Raw genomic sequence first — 15,964 nt, 5'->3', positions numbered from 1 at the left:
TGCATACCGCCAGTGTATACAGTTTGCTATCAAAGGATGCACCTATGTAGTGGACAACTTCGTTTAAAGAGGTTTCCACCGATCGTCCCTTTACATAAGCATGCTGCTTAAATTTTAGGTCTGTGTCGGGTATACTGCTTTTCACCATATTATCAACTATCCGTTCCAAGGTTTTAAGTAGGAAGGACGTAAGACTTATCGGTCGATAAGACTTAGGTGTCGAATAGATAGGTTTCCCTGGTTTGGGTATAAATAATACCCTTGCATCCTGCCATTTAATGGGTGTATATGTGAATTTCAAGCATGCAGTGAATATCTGGGACAGATGTATGGAAACCAGTCGCGCCTCCATCTGTAAGAGTGCCGGGAAAATGCCATCCGGCCCTGCAGCTTTATAGGGAGCGAAGCTCTTGATTTTCGCTTTAAACATATCAGATGTAATTACAATTTCCGTGTTAGCCTCCCCTTCCTCCAATATCGGTTCATCTATGTTATTCGATATACCGGGTGGAAAATGAGAGTCCATTAGGAGTTTCATTGTCTCCTCCATAACCTCCAGCCTCCTGTCCGTATCATCGACCATAGATTCTGGTTGGACATGAGTTTTGGATAGGAATTTTTTTATCTTCGATACGTCATATACGCTGTCTACCTGTTCACAGAAAAGTTTCCAGGAGTCTCGTTTGGCTTTACGAACAATTTTTTTTATATTCACCAAGTTTTCCCAGTATACTGCGGTCTTTTTACACCGTGCCCGGTTAAATAGTTTGCGAGGAGTCTTACCAAGGTTCCGGATCTCGCCGGTTACCCAGAGTTTCTCCTGGGCAGATCTCCGCTCTCGCAGAGGGCAGCTGTCCTCGAACGATTCAACCAAGGCACTTGTGAGCATTTCTGCTTTGGCGTCTATGTTCTCTTTATTTCGACATCTGACATAAACGGTTCTTTAGTAAGGAACCGAACATTGTCCAATTAGTTTTAGACTTATTCCGAAACTTTATCGGCTTTGGTGGCGGCCGTAGTATTTTGAATCTTATGTACCGATGGTCAGAACAGGAGTGCTCGTCCGAAACTCTCCAATCCTGAATTTCGTTTATGAGCTCTTCTGAACATATAGTTATATCTAATACTTCTTCTCTGATTCTATTGACGAAGGTAGCTTTATTACCTAAGTTCGATGTGATCAAGTCTTTAGTATTAAGGAAATCCATGAGGGCTTGTCCCCTGCGATTGGTGTTTGTACTACCCCAAGCTACATGGTGCGAGTTGGCATCACAACCTATTACAATTTTCTTATTTTGCCTTTGTGCTTCTTCGACCAGTTTCATCAGCTCCGACGTTGGTGGTAGTATCGGAGAATCGAAAGGCAGGTAAACAGATGCAAGGTATATGTTGCCACGACCTTGCTTCAGTACCGTTGCATCCGTGTGGATAATCCTATGAGAGGAGAAAACATAAATTCTTGTGACATAAGATACATGTTCTCGGGTGAGACCCTGTATCAGCGTAGAAAAGTTGGAAATTTACGTGATTTAATCCGGAAATCTTGTTGCGAATCGTCCAAGGCTGGTAGCTGTCTCGCTCCAGTGGAGGTTTATTTGGATAACTTCATTGTCATCCATTTAAACTGTCTTCTAGCGAGCTAGTGATCACATCCCCGCTCGTTGGATTTGACTCCTCCGGGTAACCTGAAGTGGCTATTAATGCAGTGGGTACTATTGATGGCAATGCGGTGTCCTTATCAGGCATAGCAAGAGCAGTCTTTTTAATCGACACTTTCCCAATTTTGGACAGCACTGCTGTTCTGGCGAGTGAGTGATTTCCTCCTCGCTTTTAGGATTTGACTCCTCAAAATTACCAGTACTTGCTAATGATGCTTTGGGTACTGTCTTAGGTGTTTTAGTGTCCTTATCGGGGCCGCACAGTGGTATAGGAAAAAAAAAAAGAGGGAAATAATTCGGTAACTTCTAAACGGTTAATCCGATTTTAATGAAATTTGGTATACACAAAGAGGAGGTGTTGTCGAGTTTAGGTTTTGAGTTTGGACCTTATAGGCCAACCAGGGGCCCGGCAGGGGGTCCTCAAATTAGGACACCTCGGCTATGTTAAATTTTTAAAACGATCCTATTTCATCATTTGAGTTCCGATTTAAAAAAAATTTCGTATATAGAATCTCCTCATCGAGCACTATAAAAAATGTCGTCGTAGCAGTAAATTATCTCTTATAGTTTAGGAGATATTCGCATTTGAAAATTAAAATTTTAAAATTTTTACCGTCCTTACTTTAGTTTTTTTGATAATAGCGGGTCCAAATATTCCCGATTTTCGCCATTTTTTTTTATTCGCTTAACAACAAGTTTATATATCAAGCAGTGAAATAATTATGTAAAAATCATGACTGAGTCCAAAGTTATAGGCATTTAAATTTAAAAAATTAAAAAAAGGCGATTTTTTGTCATTTTTTTGGGAAAAAAGTATCTTTTTCTTATCGACTATTCGATTTGAGAATTTTTGCTCAAAATTTAATTTTCCATAAAAAATAGGGTTTTTTTGGATGGACCTGGTCCCCTCGGTATCAAAAATTTTTAGGTTTTGTTTCATTTATCGTATTTTATGTAAAGTCAGCTTTCCAAAAAGTATAAATTCTATATACATCTTCTTAGAAACTTTTTAGATAACTTAAAAAGAAAAAGATACTTTTTTCCCAAAAAAATTACAAAAAATCGCCTTTTTTTAATTTTTTAAATTAAAATGCCTATAACTTTGGACTCAGTCATGATTTTTACATAATTCTTTCACTGCTTGATATATAAACTTGTTGTTAAGCGAATAAGCGAAGGCGAAAATCGGGAATATTTGGACCCGCTATTATCAAAAAAACTAAAGTAAGGACGGTAAAAATTTTAAAATTTTAATTTTCAAATGCGAATATCTCCTAAACTATAAGAGATAATTTACTGCTACGACGACATTTTTTATAGTGCTCGATGAGGAGATTCTATATACGAAATTCTATAAATCGGAACTCAAATGATGAAATAGGATCGTTTTAAAAATTTAACATAGCCGAGGTGTCCTAATTTGAGGACCCCCCGCCGGGCCCCTGGTTGGCCTATAAGGTCCAAATTCAAAACCTCGAACTCGACAACACCTCCTCTTTCTGCATACCAAATTTCATTAAAATCGGATTAACCGTTTAGAAGTTACCGAATTATTTCCCTCTTTTTTTTTCCTATACCACTGTGGGCCGGTTTTGACATCCCTTTCAATCGGCACCTCCCCAATTTTGGAAAGGGCAGCTGCACCTTCTTTTGGCGAGTTAGTGGTATCTTCCTCGCTTTTAGGATTTGACTCCTTAACGTTATCAGTACTTGCTACTGATACTGTGGTCTTAGGTATTTTAGTGTCCTTTTCGAGGCTTGTTGTAACAGCCTTCCAATCGGCACCTTCCCAATTTTGAATATGACAGCTTTAGAGGCGAAGTAAGCCCTATCTTTATTCTTGGCAAGACTAGCCATAGATTTCTGGTCGATACCTATTACAAATAAAGTTCCCTCAGGTTCTTCTTTCCTGTAAAAGACGTCCCATTTTTCCACGGCCAGCTCAGCATTTTGACCACCAAGAATTTCCAGTATACGTTCATTAGCCAGTTTACTGCCCCATCCTTTTATGTAGACAGTGAACTTTAATAGCACCGGAAGCTCGCCCTTCTTTGCCAGTCCCAATTTAGCGCCGTCCCAGGGAGGAGGGTACTTTCCACCAAAGTTCATTAGGGTGCTCACACATTGGTGAGATGCCATTCTCATCAACATCACGCCCATTCTGAACTCGCAGCTCACGCTCTCTATTGGCTGTTGGCCCTTTGAAGCGATTGCGTGGTCCACTATCTTATTGTTTACCAGATCTTCCACCTTACTCTGTTGGTCTATTGGAATTTTGCCTGTCGGATTACCGGCATCGTAAACTGCATAACAGAGATCGTCCCGGTGTCTTCTTTTGACAATTTTGGCGTAAGATGACGGCTCTTTTCCTTTTCCACTGTCAAGCCTATCTTTCCTCGCTTTTCGGGGCTTCTCTTAAGATACCCTTATCTTCGAGGTTGATTTCGCCGACGTGGTCGTCTTCGGGATATCTATCTTGGCGTTATCACACTTACTCTCAGGATTCTGACTTGAGGTTCCTTTGAGTAAAGTATGGCTTGGCTTCGACTGTGTATTAGAAGACGGGGAGCTCTTTTTCTTCTTAGGTTTATTCTCAGTTGTCAACTCTTCGGGAGTTTAAAGGCTGAGGTAGCTTAGAGCTCTCTCCGAGTACATCCTTCTCTTTCTATTTTTTTGCTAATGGCATGCTGTACACTTGACGCATTGTCCGCCACGGAGGCCAAGGTACCCACCTCCGTAGTAGTATTATGCTCACGATTGCAGGATGACGACGACAAGTGACTCGCGAGTGGATCAACACTTGCCGCCGGTACTGGGTTATTTAGGCCCTGCACCGTAACTTTTATCTTTTTATTTTCCATGTTGTTTTTTTTTCCAGTTTTTGGTCCGCGGGGAATATAATATTCCCAGGTGGTGGACAATCCGCCCTCCCTCAGCTTGATTCAAACTAAAACTGGGGGAGGACAGATGGTCCATCACCACCCCCTATCCGCCACCCGGGGACGCGCTCGGTAGGAAAAACGGGAAAACTCCCCCGAAAACTTTCCCATTCTAAATTAAACATTTTTTTATTCGTTTCTCTAGCATCAAGCGTACATCCAACCTCACTGCATGAAGGCACAAGCGAGACTAAGTCGTTTTGTTTATTTTTATTCATTGTGGGAGTACAGCTTGTAAATATCTCAGAAGGTTTTGTTTTAAAATTTAAAAATTAAATAGGTACATTTTCCAAAATAAACTTCTCGTTCTCTTTTCTTATTTTTCGCTCTTGCAAAAACTGACCAATAGCAGGCGTTGCCAGGCTCTGGTTTAGATGATCCCATCCGTTCTCTTCTACACAAATTTTTGACAGATCATATTACTTGTGTGCTCGTATGAAGGGGGTTTTAGGCTTACATGCATATACCAGTATATTTATATCTATTCGGATAATCCAGTTGTAATAACGAATTTATATACCTATTTTCTCATTCGCCGTTTGTAGTAATGAACGGGATAAAAAATCAATAAAATTATTTTATTTTTTTCATTATTATTTATTTTATAAACTATTCTAAGTCCAAAAATATTTCAATAGAAATTCAATAGGTTTTTGTTTTTTAAAAAACTTTTTGTAAGAACTTTATTATTTTAAACATAAAAGAAATTTATTTAAAATAATTTTTTTACTTTGTTTTTTTTTTTTTTTAAAGTTTAAAATATTTTCTAAACTTCCATGAAAAATATTTTTTTAAAAAGCAAATATAAAACGTTTTCCGATTCTTGGTTTAAAAAGGTTAATTTTATAAATTTTCAATTTATTTTATTTTTTCCATTACTTTAGAGGTATAGGACTGAAATGGCTGAATATACTTATAAATTCCTGTAGGGCCACCATCGTTGCCATATAAATTTCTACAAAAATTTTCAAATTAAAAAAAAAATCTTTTTTTTTTGCTTAACAAATTTGAATCATAAAATTTAATTAATTTTGAATTAATCCTGAATGTAACTATTTACATATATTTTGCACGATTTCCTTCGCTCTGATTTTGTCATTCGGAAGGAATACATTAGAGTTGAAAGATCTAATATATAAACAGTCAACTTGATGTTTATACAATTACATATAATGAATTAGCAATTGTTGTCTTTGACTCCTTGTTTTACTGTATTGTGTTTAATTTTATATACAATCAAAACATTTTATGTGTTAAATCTACGAATTTCCTTATTTCAACCTTCTGACTTTGTATAGGTTTGTCTTTGGACGATCAATATATAGGTTTTAAATTAGTTAATAAACAGAGATATTTATTTTAGAATGCGATAACTCTAAATATATTTTATTATTAAATTTAAACAACATTTTTGAGAAAAAATCATTCCTGATAGAGTAAAATTATCTAAAGCTACGTTCAAATATTTGACGTTTTTTTATCAAATATTTGTTGGCTGTAAAGTGAACACAAAATATTTTTGAAGAGCAAACAAAATATCAGCTGTTTTTCGTGAAACATTTTTATTTGTCAACCTATAAATATTTTCCCAATGTGAACACCAAACACGAAAAATTTTTGTTTAACGTTAAAGAAAAACTATTTAATTGAAATTACAATAGTTTTTTAAAATTTCAAAGAAATTTCTGTCTAAAAACTATTTAATTTTTAGTTTTTATTTCATAATGTGCTTAAAATGAGTATTTCTGTTTTGACGTTTTGTTTGAAGAAATAATGCCAAACACAATTCAGTACAAATAGTGAAAATTTGTTTGCCCGATGTTCACATTACAACAAATAATTTCTTAAAACAATTGACGGATAAAACAGTGAAAAAACAAAATTTTGTTTGCAGGCAAAGAGGAACATAATAAGAAGAACAGTTAATGCGCAACCAAACCAAAAGCCAAAAATATATGTGTTTATATTTACTAAAAAGATATATCATTGAATAATAACATCAATTTATTCTAAAATTTCATTTAATATTATTTTTCAGCAAAATTTTATCACAAAAAAATACAAATTACATGTAGCTATTTCGTATAGTCAATGTAGCGAAAAACCTTTGTTGTGTGGAACGGTTTATAGCGATTTAAAAAAATCGCTATAAGACGGGAAATAACCAAATTATATATTATTTTCATTAAATCATCTATAAATTTAAAATTATAGAAAATTGTTTATTATTAATATATTTTTATATCCATTATATATAATAAATAATTGTTTAAATAAATTGAGTAATAAATTAATTAAATAATTTCTCAATTAATTACTAGACTATAGACTACACTATAGACTAGTATATAGACTAGACTACACCATTTTTAACTGAATTTGGAAAAAATCCACATGAAATTGAGAATTTCCTTTTAATATTGAGAAATTATGATTTTCAATTTGATATTGAGAAAATTTCAACTAAAATTACGATTTTCAATTTGAAATTGAGAAAATTCCGAATAAAATTGATAATTTTTATTAAAAATTGGGAAAAATCTATATGAAATTGAGAATTTCAAATTGATGTTGAGAAAATTCCAAATAAATTAAGAATTTCCGTTTTATATTCAGAAAATTCCAATTGAAATTAAGATTTTCAATTTCAAATTGGGAATATTCCAAATTATAATGCGAATTTCCATTTAATATTTAGAAAAGTTCAATTGAAATTGAGAATTTAAATTGAAAAACTTTCCGTTTTATATTGAGAAAATTTCAATTCAAATTAAGATTTTCAATTTCAAATTGAGAATATTCCAAATTATAATGCGAATTTCTATTTAATATTTAGAAAAGTTCAATTGAAATTGAGAATTTGGAATTTAAATTGAGAAAACTTAAATTAAAATTGAGAAAGTTTCAAATGAAATTGAGAAAACTTTAAATGAAATTAAGAAAATTTCAAATTAAATTGAGAACCTTTTATTTATATAACACATTTTAAATATAAAAAACAAATAATAAAGAAATTCCAATGTTAATCCACCGATTGTCGAGGAACAATGGCTGGTTTATCATGAATACTATGTAGGAATACCACTCAAGCGATATGTGTTGGTAGTCTGAATACGTCAAATTAAAAAAAATATTAAAATATGGTCTGAACTTACCGCTAATTAGGTTAAAAGTTCTGATCCCAGTATAAAGTATAAAAAGTTTCGCAGCATTTTTCGAAATGATTGACAATCATGTTCAAATTTTAAATTTTCACGGGACATTCATGTATTGCACTACATATATATGTACATATATATTTATTTGCAAATTAAAACTTTTTCAAAATCATTTGTAATTTTCTCAATTTCATTTGAAAGTTTCCCAAATTCAATTGGAATTTTCTCAATTTCAATTGCATTTTTCTAAATTTCAAACGGAAATTCGCATTTTCATTTAGAATATTCTCAATTTGATACTGAAAACCTCAAAGACTATAGACTAGGCTAAAGACTAGTCTATAGACTAGGCTATAGACTAGGCTAAAGACTAGACTATAGACTAGACAATAGACTAGACTATAGACTAGAATATATACTAGACTATAGACTAGACTATAGACTAGACTATAAACTAGAGTATAGACAAGACTAAAGACAAGACTATAGAATAGACTATAGACTAGACTATAAACTAGAAGGCCATTTCAAAAATTTTCGAACAGGTTTTGTACCTTACCCTCTCTGATTTCGATGGAATTCGGTACATACATTTTTCATGTAAATACGGAATTCGAGATTCTCCAAAATTTCTAAATTCGTTACGGTTCAGATTTTATCGAGGTTCAAAGTTCATATTTTTTAGGATTTTTTTCAACAAGCATTAAATTTTAAATCGTATATTTTCGTTTTAGTCTCCAATTAAAGCCTATGTCTGGTAGTTCAACAATATTTTATTTAAAATATTATAATTTTAACATAAGGATAATGATATCGAAAAAGTCCTTTAGTCAAGGATATCTCAAAAAGGTACCTTCCATTTTATTTAAATCTTTGCGTAAGATTGCTTATAGTGTACCTAAAAATATATAAAATCAAGTTAGAGTGATATATTCGGCTGAGCCGAATCTTAAATACCCTCCACCAGCTACTTTTATATTAGCACTTTTCTAATTGATCAAATATTTGTAGAAATAAGTTTTCTCATGCCTTAAATAGAAAAATCCCAAGATTTAAACAGCTTAAATCTGTTACAATTGCAAGATTTATTGAACATTACAAACGCCATTTTCTTTTATATTTTTATAGCGCCCTAAGATATGCTTTAGCGATATTTAATAATTTGCATGTATGCATGTGTGTAACAGGTTTAAGGAAATTCACAAAGATTTAAGGAAATTCACAATTTGATAAGTGCCGGTTCACACAGGGAAACTTTTGGTTTTGTGTGTGAGAGAAAGAGATAATTGATATTTCTTTTTCCCTCATACACAAAAATCAAAAGTTTCCCACACTAATGCAACTGGTTAATACGGTTAAAGTGATTTTCGGGGCAGGACCTAGTATGGGAGATATGACCAATTATAGACCGATCGGAAAAATTTCACAGTAACATTTCTGTATATAAGAGCGATACTTGTACCAAATTTTATATGGATTTAGGAATTTAGAAATAAGTAACATTTCGGTATATAAGAGCAATACTTGTACCAAATTTTATATGAATATCTTGGTTTAGTAATGAGCATTTAAATGATTTTCGGGAGGGAACTTTGTATGGGAGCTATGACCAATTAAGGACCGATCGGAAACAAATTTTTCAGTATATAAGAGCAATACTTGTGCCAACATTTATAAGGATATCTTAATTTAGTAATGTGTTATGTGCGTTTAAGTGATTTTCGGGAGGGGACCTTGTATGGGAGCTATGACCATTTATGGACCGATCGCAAAAAAATTTACAGTAATATTTCTGTATATAAGAGCAATATTTGTACTAAATTTTATATGGATATCTTAATTTAGTAAGGAGTTATGTATTTTTAAGTGATTTTCGGGAGGAGACCTTGTATGGGAGCTTGACCAATTATGGACCGATCGGAAAAAAATTCATAGTAATATTTCTGTATATAAGAGCAATACTTGTACAAAATTTTATATGGATATCTTAATTTAGTAATGAGTTATGTGCGTTTAAGTGATTTTCGGGAGGGGACCTTGTATGGGAGCTATGACCAACTATGGACCGATCCTGAAAATTTTTTCTCTGAATGAGTTCTATTCACATAAGATTTTACTTGTAAAATTTTGTAAAGCTATCAACATTCTGACGATAAACTCATTTTCCGGGAATATGTACTTTTGTATGGGAGGTATATGAAATTGTAGACCGATTCCGCCAATTTTCTTCAGTAGTCAAGCTGATCTGAAGTAAATCAACTTTTAGTAAAATAATCCATATCATTTCCATACAAATTTTAAAAGTTGTAATTTTTTGTTTTTGAACAATTTAATTTTTGTTTAAGAATTTTACATTTATTTTTGTGTTCATGTACAAATAAAACTATAAATTTTGAAATTTGTATGGGAATGATGTGGATTATTTTACTAAAAGTTGGTTTACTTCAGATCCCCTCATTGTCCCATTCCAAATTTTTTATATATTGTTGAGTACACTATAAGCAATCTTATGTGAAGGAATAAAGAAAATGGAAGGTACTTTTTTTGAGATATCCTTGACTAAAAGACATTGTTTGATGTCATCATCCTCACGTTAAAAATGTAAATAAAGAAAATATTGTCGAACTACAAGACATTGGCTTTAATTGGGGACTAAACGATTAAAATTTGATAAATAATTAAGAAAATATACGTCAAATTTAATACTTGTTGAAAAAAATTCAAAATCCTACTTTTTTGTACGAAAAGAACAGCTATTATTTGACTCTGCTTGATCTTATATTTGGTTCGCAAGATCAAATAATTATTTTGCCAAAATGATGTAAATTATTTGACTTGTGGTGTTCACATTGATGAAACAATGAAAAAATATTTATTTGCCAGAAAATCCATTTGTTTTATAAAAATCATCCGCGTTGCCGTTTGTTAACATGAAATATTTTATGTTCAGATTCGACAAACAAAGTTTTTTCAATCGTGTTATATATTAATATTATTCACTTTTATTATATAAATTTAATTTTAAACCTAATAAAAATAGTTAAAATTAAAACAAATTGGTAAATTGGTTTTTTCTTGCATTAAATTATACGATGTACTGTGGCTGTAAAACATGTGTATGTTTGAATCAAATTATTTTTGCACTGTTTGATAAAACAATACCATCAAATATTTGTTCAAGTCTGAACATGAAATTAATATTGCGTTGGTTTGACGCAACTTCAAAAATATTTATTACAAATATTTGGACCAAATATTTTTCAGGTGTGAACGTAGCTTTACGCTCATAATTTCCAAAAGCAGGCATGCCTTAAAAGTCTCAATGTAAACATTCAAGATTTTACGAAGGGGATTAAAAGAAAATTCAGAAAAGCCCAGGGAGAAAAAGTCTCAATGTAAAAGAGGAAGAAAAAATAAACAAAAATTGTTAATTAACCATCGAACATAGCCATACATGTTTGCTGATGTTTTTTATTTCATATTTTGTTTTCCAATATTTTTATATATTTATCATAAAAATTCACTAATATATTTGTGATTATTTTTATTGCATTTTTTTGTGAAAATTAAAGAAAATAAGTAAAAAACAAAAAAAATCATTCATGTACAAATTCATACAATTTATGAACTTTTAATATTCTGAATGAAAATGCTTTGGGAAAAAAAGTCATGTTCGATTCATACAATTTATCACAAAATTCATTCTAGTTATGTATTATTTTTTCTGTGTACAAAATAAATACATTGGTTTTTAATTGTACATATAAGAAATAACTACAAAAATAAATTAATTGGTTCTCAACTTAATCAATTAAAAACAATTTCCTCTTTTAAAATGCTCTTTAAGAATTGCTCTTCATTAAAAAAAAAAACAGTTTTTACCCTATCATTTCCATACTACTTAGCGATATTATAAATAAACATCATCATAATAAAAAATTCGAGTTTTTTGAACTGAGGGCTATAAAACATTTATGTAGATTTATCAAATTTCAAATATATATGTCTATTATTTTCGGTGTGAAAGGGGATAGAATAGAGAGAAAAGGTTGTGAAAAAAGAAAAATTATTTTTATTCATTTACAACTCTGTAATTGCGCGTTATGATTGTTTTTAGTACAGAGTTGCAGAGCCTCTGGTGTTAAGTAGGCGAATTAATTTAAGCTAAGTAGAGTACTGCCTAAAGCGACATGGCCACACACCAAATTTGTTGACTCACGCGGTAAGTTTTTTAACTGTGTTAGTAAAAAACTCACACCGTATATATAAATGTGAGTGCCGGTCCACACACGCTAACTTTAGTTGAGAAACTTTTTCTTAATTCTCTTTTAAAGTTTCCTTAATGTCTACACATAGAAACTTTTGTTTCAGAACTACGTGTTAATTGCATTGATTTCTTTGTACCGGTCCACACACAAAAACTTTAGTTGAGTAACTTTTCCGAGAGAGAGATGAATGATATGTGAATGATTTTTAATATTTCCTAATCAGTTTTTAAAGACTTTTTCATAATATAATTACAAAATATTATAAATTACTGGCCTTACTTCACAATGAAAATTAAAACAAAAATTAAGAAAATATGAAAATTTTTCCATATCAAAATTGAGTCAAACATCGTTGTACCCCATTTACACTATAGCGAAATCTAGTACTTACGAGATTTCGAGCAAATATAGTTGATTTTAACTAGATTTTCCATACAAAACAAAATCTACTGCATGAGTAGATTTCGGCAAAATCTACTCAAAATAAATAGAAATGCAACTCTGTTTTTTCCTAAATAATACTAAAAAATACTATGCTGCACAAGAAAAAAGGGGAAAACAAAGAAAGGAAAATCAAAATGTCGACAAAATTTTAATAAATTGGAAAATATAAATGAAAATATATATATATATATATATATATATATATATATATATATATATATATATATATATATATATATATATATCTATATATATATATATATATATATATATAGATAGATATATAGATAGATATATATATAGATATTGATTGGAGAAATATTAGAAAAAATTAAATCTTCCTAAATGTCAAAAATACGAAGGGTAAACGGTCTAGATTTGAAGAAAGATTTATATATATATATATATATATATATATATATATATATATATATATATATATATATATATATATATATATATATATATATATATATATATATATATGTTTTTTTCATCAAACACAATTTGGAGAAATATTAGAAAAAATTAAATCTTCCTAAATGTCAAAAATACGAAGGGTAAACGGTCTAGATTTGAAGAAAGATTTCGATAGAAATTTACTAGATTTCGATGCAGTGAAAAGGGTATTAATAAGACATTGCACTAAAAATAAAATCTGGCAATACTAGATACATACCTAAATAGCCAAAGTAAATTTATAAAGTAGACTCATTTGAACAGCTGACTATTTTTTTTAAACTTGCTATTTGTGGACTTACTTGTCAAAAATGTTTATGTTGCCATATTTGTTTTCATTTTAACGCTTGCTTTTGTACAAATTTCTGAGTAATTTGTTGTATTTAATGTGAAAAAGTGTATTTTAAGTGTATAATATTTTTAAAAATGTTCTAATTTTTAAAAAATAAAGAAAACTCTGTGACTTTTAATATAAATAACAACATATTTTTGGAAAGTACAACAATAATGCCATATTTTCCATTAATTATTGGTTCATTTTTGTAAACAAATTTTGACAAGTGAGTATTTCGAACAAAAACAAATTGCCTGTGGTTTTTGTAGACGTTTGTTGTACAACAACTCGTGTCGCTACTTTATTAATTTACTTTGTAAATAGCCATATTTATTAATATTTGAATTCGCTTCTGTTGATTCATACAAAGTATGTGTAACGATCAATGAGTTATTTTATTTTTAAACTATTGTCAAACAGCGAATCGTATTATTTTTTATATATGGAGTTTGACAGTATGACTGCACTTAGAAGTAACAGGTCTCTGTCAAACTCTATACATAAAAATCAAAAGTATGTTAACAAAAAGCAATCAACTGTTCTCGGAACACTACCTTATAATCAACATACTTTGGTAACGATCAACATATTAGTCATGTACACATGTACATGTGTTTTTTTAAATACGTATGTATGTTTCTACTGTGTAAAACACAAATGTGTTGTACATTTAATAAATTACGCATTTATAATTAAAATTAATTGGATTAAATCACTATTTGCTATTTTTTTTAGAAAATTCCATAAAAATAATTTTAAGCATTAATAATTTCTACTGATGTTTAAGTACTTAATACTCACTAGTTGAATTAATAATAACACAAGTTACTGTTAGCGCTGTATGTTTGGATTTATAGCGTTATGTTGTACAGAGTTGGAAAAGTTGATATGGTAGTAATTTGATATGATACAACCAAAACCACAAATGAATCAGTAATATCTCTTCTGCTAAAATTTAAATCGCTGTCAAATCACAAAAAGAAACTCAGGTCGGGGTTTTCTGATAAAGATAATCTACATTCTTTGTTTAAACCTAGTTTAATTTTTGTTTTATGTTTTTCAGTAATCAGTTACGTTACTTATTATCTTAGCTTAAGTGAGGGTTATTGGCCAATTAAACCTAAGTTATAAGAAAACACAATCAACAAAAAAATACACAATTCGGAAGAAGAAAAACTTTTTTTTAAGTAAATATTAATTTTCTGATTTGTTTTATCAACATTATTTTTATTATTTTAAATGTTTATATTAATTTTCTCACTTTGCAAGAGTAATATTAGCTAAAAATAGCTGTTTACCGTTTATGTTTTTACTGAAAAGTTGGCAATACTAACAAAGTTAACTGCTCTTAAATCAGCGTTGCGCGTTCATATTGTTCAAATTACGCAACTAAAGACAAAAAATTATCTTTAGTTGTAGATTGACGTCGCTTTGTTTCAAAAATTGCAAAAACAATTTGTAAAAACAACAACACAATTTGTAAACAAGAGAATTACTGCCGGTCCACACTAGGAAACTTTTTTTGGGAAACTTTTGATTTTGCGTGAGAGAGAAAGAGAAAGAATATCATTCATTTCTCTCGCGGTACGGAGTTTCTCGTACTCGGAAACTTGTTTTGTTATTCTTCTCATTCGTACAACAACAAATCAATGCAATTAATACGTAGTTTCTGAAACAAAAGTTTCTATGTGTGGACATTAAGGAAACTTCAAAAGAGAATTATGAAAAAGTTTCTGAACAAAAATTTCCTAGTGTGGACCAGGTCTTTTTTTCAAAAAAACTAGCACACTCCAAAACAGAAATTCCCCAAAGCTTAAGTATGAAAACACATAAAAACAGTATTTTTAATACTTTTTTACACATTTAAAATAAAAAACTTTATCTCTGTGAAGAAATATACATTTTTCTTTTCTGTATCTGTAAAATTTACCATTTTACTTGTTATGAAATTTGATCATACCCTGCCAGCAACTCAACTAACTTTAAATGCATTAAAAGCCTAATTTTTCATCAACTAGTTATGGTTGATTCTTGGATTATTTTTAATGGAGCCAACTGACTATTTTAACATGGCGATGTCCTACGCAGTAGTCAATTGTCCTACTCTGCATGACTTTTCAACTAGCTTAAAGTTAGTTACTAAAAAATTAGCTTAAAGGCAACTCTTTATTAACTAACTTAAAGTTAGTTGCAGAAAAGTCAAGTAATACTTTTCTTTTGTATTCCCTACTGTATTAATTAATTACATTTTAATTAAATATATTTCAAATTTAACTACTAGTTATCTAAATTACATTTCGCCTTAATACATGTTATGATATTAGTTCGTTAAAATTAATAGACATCAGTTTTCTGCAGGGGAACTAATAATATCCATAAAATTATGAATGATTTGTTCATTATTTCCATGATTCCCATTGATCCAAATCTAAAATAAATTTTAAAATGTTATGTGTAATGTTAACTGTTAATGTATTATATTTACATTATTAATCAGCAGAATTTAGAATTTAGGGACCGAGTTTTGAAATATTTAACCTTTCATAATTAATTTTTCCAATTTACTGACTCTAATTTCACAACGTATACAAGAAAATGACAAAAATGTAAAACAAAATTCCAAATAATAAAGAAACATGGGAAAACATGTCGAAACAAAATGCTCTCCAGATAATTTTGGGGTACTCCCGCATTATATGATAGT

General features: G+C 30.6%; 1 protein-coding gene across 2 annotated transcripts in view; it reads right to left on the bottom strand.

Moving 5' to 3' along the window:
* Nucleotides 1-14,357, bottom strand: part of LOC119601444 (clavesin-2-like) — an 80,094-nt gene extending 65,737 nt beyond the window's left edge. Inside the window, exons 1-2 of one of the 2 annotated variants that reach the window (XR_005231229.1) lie at nucleotides 14,062-14,357; nucleotides 8,621-8,653 (exon numbers count right to left, since the gene is read on the bottom strand). The gene's annotated coding sequence lies outside the window, so the exon portion shown is untranslated. Of the gene's footprint in view, nucleotides 1-8,620; nucleotides 8,654-14,061 lie in introns of those variants that run through there. The other variant, XM_037952382.1, reaches the window with a different exon arrangement.
* Between the last annotated feature and the right edge of the window lie 1,607 nt (nucleotides 14,358-15,964).

This window comes from Lucilia sericata, unplaced genomic scaffold, assembly GCF_015586225.1.
Source record: "Lucilia sericata isolate MDLA Ls3-8-SP2 unplaced genomic scaffold, ASM1558622v1 Contig000164F_arrow, whole genome shotgun sequence".
Taxonomy (NCBI): Eukaryota; Metazoa; Arthropoda; class Insecta; order Diptera; family Calliphoridae; genus Lucilia; species Lucilia sericata.
Note: the sequence above shows the minus strand (reverse complement) of the source record. Positions and strands in the feature narration are given on the sequence as shown.